The sequence below is a fragment of the Macrobrachium nipponense genome, chromosome 33 (genome assembly GCF_015104395.2).
Source record: "Macrobrachium nipponense isolate FS-2020 chromosome 33, ASM1510439v2, whole genome shotgun sequence".
Lineage (NCBI taxonomy): Eukaryota > Metazoa > Arthropoda > Malacostraca > Decapoda > Palaemonidae > Macrobrachium > Macrobrachium nipponense.
Genome location: NC_087219.1, coordinates 43,356,684 through 43,363,547, shown reverse-complemented (window position 1 = coordinate 43,363,547; position 6,864 = coordinate 43,356,684). Strand labels below are relative to the sequence as shown.

Genomic DNA, 6,864 nt, shown 5'->3' with positions numbered 1-6,864 from the left:
CTTTATTTTGTCATAACCATACATGAAGTTTGGAATTGCTCGTTGGACTATCTTATTAATTTATTAGTGTTACAGTAGTTTAATGATAGGGTTGTCTGTGTACGTGTCATACATGTAGATTATTTCTAAATCCAAATAAAATGACTCTAGTATATAGTAGAAAACTAAATTTCATAACTCTTGCTTGCTAGTTACCAAGGAAATGTCAAAACTGTTTTTTTTCATGAACAACTTGCAGGTCATCTGATTTACTTTATTTAATATAGGTCATTGAATATGATGGACAATCCCTTTGACATACTACCTAAGGGCAAAAAATGGCGTAGTAGCTATAATTAGCGTCGTACCTTGCAAGTAGATTCACTAACATTGTTGCCATTTTAGTGACAACATACCTCATGAATTACCGGCAGGACATTACTTCTTATACTGTTATACAGATTACAAGAATAAATAACCATGCATGAACTTTGTGACTCAAAGAATGGATTTAATCAGCTAACTTCAAAGCATGAAATTGACTACGTCTAAGGTTATAACTTAACAAGCTTGAGGATTTTTCTCTCTAAATAGATGCTATGAAATGGATGTCTCAATGTGTATGGTTGTATTCTACAAATTTAGCTGTTGCCGGTTACCAGGGCTCCCAGTAAAACGCAAGTCTATAAACTATAAAGGATTTGAACAACCAAAATGTAGATTTGTTTGTTAATATACTTACACAGGACAGGATCGAGTAATTAATTGCATACTTGGAGAAAACTATTACGTGCTGTTCTAGGAGCAAGAGACCGTGCTGGCACAAAGCTAAATCATAACGTATTCACGTATTCAGCTTTCATTCGTGATTCTGTTGACGAACAAAAGCAAGCATTCGACTGAGCTGTTAGTTGCCTAATGCCTCTTATGCGCGTGTTTTCATATTTAGTACTAATTTCATAAGCTTTTATTCATAGTCACTGCACCCTTAATACGTGTCGCCTCCTCCAGGAAAGTCTGGATAATATGATTTTAACTCTCTCTCTCTCTCTCTCTCTCTCTCTCTCTCTCTCTCTCTCTCTCTCTCTCTCTCTCTCTCTCTCTCTCTCTCTCTCTCTCAGTTACTAGCAGGTGAACTGAAGATCAAATAAGAAAAGAATTTGATCAAATTAGCAAGGTTTGTCAATCGTGTGGTCTTTACAAAATTTGTTGTCATATTAACTGTCTGAAGTCGGACATTGTTTCCCCTAAAAGTTGAAAATTTCGTGGATCACCTTCAAGGTTACCTTACGAATATATCTGTAAATTTTAATCTAGTTCCGTTACCCCATCCTCGGGAAATACTGCTACCACACGTAGTATATAGGTACATGCACGATTGAAATCATAACCGGCGTCCAACTTTCGTTGAGAGGTAATTATTAAACTAATTATCTAAATAGCTGCCCGAATGTGGCCATGATAAAGGGGGGAAAACATATACCAATATCCGATGATATAGTTATTCAATGCAATATATTTCGCAGATATAAGAGATAGAAAACAGCAGAGGCGAAACAGACAATAAACACATCAAAACCTGTTTACGAGAATGTAGTACGCACTAATGCGTTTCACTGGAAAAATAAGACATACTTATATTGTTGGGAAAACATAGTATTCGGAGGATTAACATTACGTTCATGTATGGCATATGGTAATGAGGCTAATAAAGATACCGACAATTTTAACAAATTTGACGTGTTCATTGCGCGATCATAGGTTGCAACACCATTCCTTTACTTGAAACATACTTTAACACTAAATAACTTATGAGAGAGAGAGAGAGAGAGAGAGAGAGAGAGAGAGAGAGAGAGAGAGAGAGAGAGAGAGAAGAGAGAGAGAGAGAGAGAGATATCTGGAACTACGTATTTTATACAGAAATGTTTATCCCGTCCTTATATCTCATGGGAATTAAAAATAAAACAGTTCGACACTCTCACCATGAAAATAGTTAATAAAATTGGTCTAATTCTGCAGTCTAGACTCTAGAAAATCAGTATTTAAGAAATAAAAGAACCAGTGGAATAAAATGAGTTGTAGGAAAACGGAGAACAAAATTTAATCACGAGTAAATCAAAGATACAGTGAGAGCCGTTGCAGAGGCAGTCTGATCTACTACTAATTCTGCATCGCACTAGACATTTGACTTCTCGTGACCCTTATCTGTCATTGGTGTCCGTATGACAGTTCGACAGTTATCTTGTAAAGTACAATGAATTAGAGAGTGTAAGTATAGACTTGTTTTAGAATGCAACATAACTAGCTAACTTAATATCTTTACGGTATCAAAGCTAAACATCAACTGTGAGTTGGTGAGGAGAGTAAGATCAGTGTGGGGTTGATAAACTCTACCCGGTCAAGGGTCCCTCGGTCGAACCCCAGAGTAAGGATGCAAGGGGTAGAGACGAGTAGGTTTTATTAAGCAAGGTTAGGTTAATCAGTTATGATATGAAACAGCAATACTCCTATCTAGTCGTCCCTTATTGATGTTTGTGACTAGCCCTAGGACTTGCCAAGTTAGCCTAGCAGATTCACATCAACCATGCATCTGATTTCTAGGCAAGTCCCTTACGACGCTCCTGATTGGCTGTTGATAAGCCAATGACAGGGCTGGAAACTCTCAGTGTTTTGAGAGCATTCACATAGGAAGCATGTATGTTTCACCTCTCCTGAGGAATACCTACGTCTTTCATAACTAGGTATCCCTCTGGAGAGGGGGAACCTAGTAGTAGTAGGTAGGTAGGCTAGCTACATCCTGCCTGTGTGAACTCTCGAGAGAGACTGAGAGTTTCCAGCCCTGTGATTGGCTTATTACTTTTAAGTTCAGGAAGTAAAATTCTATAATAAAACGCCAACTGCCACAGTCTAGGTAGCTAAGTTCGCCGTGGAATACGGGCTTAGATCTACCGACTGGCCTAGATATTAAATGCACATTTGATGTGAATCTATTACTATAGCTAGTACTCTCAAATACCTACCTAGGTTATTATCAGTCTATGGTGTTACAGTAGGCCTAGATGCGGTAAATCTAGGGTACTTATCCACGGCGGCCTAGGCTATGGCATTTGCGGATTTTCTATGTAGTTTTACCTACTGAACAAGAATGTTAAGTAATATTTATTCGAACGACTGTAATTAACCCCCCAAGGGCCAGTACTAAACACGGCGAAATACATTGGACGGACGCCCCAATCCCTAGTGGGTGTCGTATCCCCGGTTATGTTCCTTGCAGTCTGTGTGGACTGCTTCTGTAGAAATACCCTAGATGCTTAGGGTAAATGACTGAGTGGTGGTATAGCGGCCACCTCTCCCGGAATGCAGCCACTTACCAAAAAATTAAGAAGAAAACACTTCAAGAGGAGTAGCTAGAGAGGTCACATTGTGCTGCTCATGGCAGCGAATTCAAGTACTTATTTTGGAAGGTGGCCACGTTCCGGGAGAGGTGGCCGCTATGTCGCCGCTCGGTCATTTACCCAATATGTAGTTGATTCAGAACTCACGAAAAATGTAGGCTTCTAGATAGTACAAGTATGAATAAACCTTCTGAATTGTATAGTGATTAACAGATAGAGCCCATGTTTAACCATTATAGTAGGCCTAGATAGCTGAAACTTCACAAATAGGCTTAATACCTTTAAGAAAATTGTATAGACACACACACACAGCCTGAGACTTGCCGCAGTGAGGAAATAATTCACAGAAAGAATTTTTAGGCCTCTTCTAGAAATGGGTAAGCCATATACACACCATTTTGTATTTAGAAGAATCCTGACATAGGTATTGATTATAACTTCACCGATTCAATTGGGTTGTGTTGACGCACATTCAGTTGCCAAGCGAATAACCCCTTGTTCGTGATGGAATTACAGTGCTGTTTAATTTTAGACATAATAATTTACAGTCACACAAGAATTATTGGAGCCATGCTGAATGTCATGCTGCAAATAAAAAGTGCAAGATGGCCAAAAGGATGACGCAATACATTGTATCATTGTGTGCATAAAGCACGAATGCACAAAATACCCTGTGATGCACGGAGTTCATGGAAGGAGGAGTTAAAGGTTTTAGGGAATGGCCTTACACGATTCTGCAAGAAGAAATTGCAGTAGAAACAAAAAAAATAATTTCCTAAAGAATAGTTGCAACAGTTGGCATCATTCATGTATGTATTGTGCTTGTACTATTTTGTCATGAAGAGAAATGAATTTGTCATCTATTCCATAAGTTAAAATGGTCTCTGAAAATACCTGACCTAACCTCAATTCACTATGTATTGAATGCAGTGGCTTACCTGACTGGGATATTTCACTTAACTTGGACTCCCTCAACCCGTGTAAAAGCGCTTCAGTGGCGTGATTGGTATGGTATTGGCCTGCCACCTTGGTGGCCATGGGTTCGATTCTTGGGCAATCCATTGAGGGTTCAGAGATGTTTATTTCTGGTGATAAAAGTTCACTCTCGATGTAGTTCAGAAGTCACATAAAGCCGGTGGTCCTGTTGCTGAATAACCTCTGGTTCCATGCAATGTAAAAACACTAAACAATCAATCCATGTATTCTCTCCTATAGTGCGTTTACTTTTCTAAGATCGCTGTGGTGTGGCTTGTACAGATATCATACGTTGCCAATTTTCATGTTGTAATCATATTAGCTTCATGGAGTTTATTGAAATAGTTTTCATTTCTTGAAATGTGGTTCTTTGTTTGCATCAGATATTTTGAATATGTCTTTTTTGTACAAGTAACTTACCCAGCAGATATATACTTAGCTATAGACTCGGTCGTCCCGACAGAATTTCAAAACTCGCGGCACACGCGACAGGTAGGTCAGGTGATCCACCATTCCCGCCGCTGGGTGGCGGGGTCTGGAACTATTCCCGTTTTCTAAGCCATAATTTCTCTGTCGGTTGAACGGACAACACCTATTGTTCGTTCCTCCATCTTGGATTTCAACTCGTTTGCCGAGAATTTGGATTGGTTTTTTGGTGACGTATTCTGTTTTTTCTCTGGCTTGGCATACGCTTATTGTGGACTGTTTTTCGACTTTGGTTTTGACTACTCTTTCACGATGTCTGACGCTAAGGCTTCACCTATGTTTAGAGTTTGCAGTAGGGAAGATTGTAAGGTTAGGCTGCCTAAATCGGCATTAGATCCTCATAGTATTTGCGCTAAATGCAGGGAGAATGAATGTTCTTTTATTAACACCTGTGTTGAATGCGAGAACCTTACGGAGCTTGAATGGAAGGAATTATCATCATATGTTAGGAAGCTTGAGAGAGATAGAGTGAGAAAGGCTTCAGCTAGGTCATCTAGTAGATCTTGCTCCTTAGAACAAGAAGTTAACTCTCCTTCTAACAATTTTCCCTTAGCCTCAGCTGCTTCTCCCTGTTCTGAATCCAAAGATTCTTCGTCAGAGAGGGAAAATGTAAAAGCTTCAATTAAGAAACTTCAAGCTCAGCTACGAGCTCTAAACCAAGGTAAGAGTGGTGATAGTGACTTGTGCAGTGTCCCCAGTGCAGTGGAGGGGGCGTCTGACCGGTTCCTCATTGCTCCTAGGCCTAGACCGCTTCCAAACTCCCAGGACCAGGGGAGGAGGAATGTCGAAAGCCGCAGGGAGGATGCAGAACATCCCCAACGGTCAGGCGTCCCTTCGGCAGATCCTGTTGTTAAGTCCCAGGCTGCCTCGGATTGCCGCAGAAAAGGCGTCCTAAGGGAGTGTTTTTCGGCCTCAGACTCTTCCTCTCCTAAACGAGGATGGAGTTCGGCTCTCTTTCGCGCCTTTGAAGAGAGCCTGGAAGGCTCCTAAAGGAGACGCGGCTGACTCCAGCCCAGAGCGTTTTCCCGAGGATTGGCCTTCGGGACCTAAGAAGACTAAACAAGAGGAGCCTTCTCTTCAGGATCCTACGAAGAAGTTTTTGGTTAATCTGCAAGAGCAGTTAGCTTCTCTCGTAGGCTCTTTTGCCTAAGGATCCTACAACGGAGGAAGGATGTCTCGCTCCCTGTTAAGAGTTCCGCTAAGCGCCCCGCTTCGTATAGGAGAGAACCCTCACGATCTCCAGGGCGTTTATCGCCTTCGTCGAGAGACTCGTCTGATAGGAGTTGTTCTCCTGAGAGAAGAGCCCTTTCGCCCTATAGGCTGTCTTCCCCGAAGCGCCCTCTGAGATGCCGCGAATCGAGCAGAAGTCTCGATCGGTTTAGGTTCAAGGAACCGGAAAACCGATTTTGTACAAGTAACTTACCCAGCAGATATATACTTAGCTATAGACTCGATCGTCCCGACAGAATTTCAAAACTCGCGGCACACGCGACAGGTAGGTCAGGTGATCCACCATTCCCGCCGCTGGGTGGCGGGGTCTGGAACTATTCCCGTTTTCTAAGCCATAATTTCTCTGTCGGTTGAACGAACAACACCTATTGTTCGTTCCTCCATCTTGGATTTCAACTCGTTTGCCGAGAATTTGGATTGGTTTTTTGGTGACGTATTCTGTTTTTTCTCTGGCTTGGCATACGCTTATTGTGGACTGTTTTTCGACTTTGGTTTTGACTACTCTTTCACGATGTCTGACGCTAAGGCTTCACCTATGTTTAGAGTTTGCAGTAGGAAGATTGTAAGGTTAGGCTGCCTAAATCGGCATTAGATCCTCATAGTATTTGCGCTAAATGCAGGGAGAATGAATGTTCTTTTATTAACACCTGTGTTGAATGCGAGAACCTTACGGAGCTTGAATGGAAGGAATTATCATCATATGTTAGGAAGCTTGAGAGAGATAGAGTGAGAAAGGCTTCAGCTAGGTCATCTAGTAGATCTTGCTCCTTAGAACAAGAAATTAACTCTCCTTCTAACA

General features: G+C 41.2%; 1 protein-coding gene across 1 annotated transcript in view; it reads left to right on the top strand.

Moving 5' to 3' along the window:
- Window positions 1-2,126: 2,126 nt before the first annotated feature.
- Window positions 2,127-6,864, top strand: part of LOC135203127 (putative serine protease K12H4.7) — a 232,294-nt gene continuing 227,556 nt past the window's right edge. The window contains exon 1 of the mRNA XM_064232771.1: window positions 2,127-2,247. The gene's annotated coding sequence lies outside the window, so the exon portion shown is untranslated. The remainder of the gene's footprint in view (window positions 2,248-6,864) is intronic.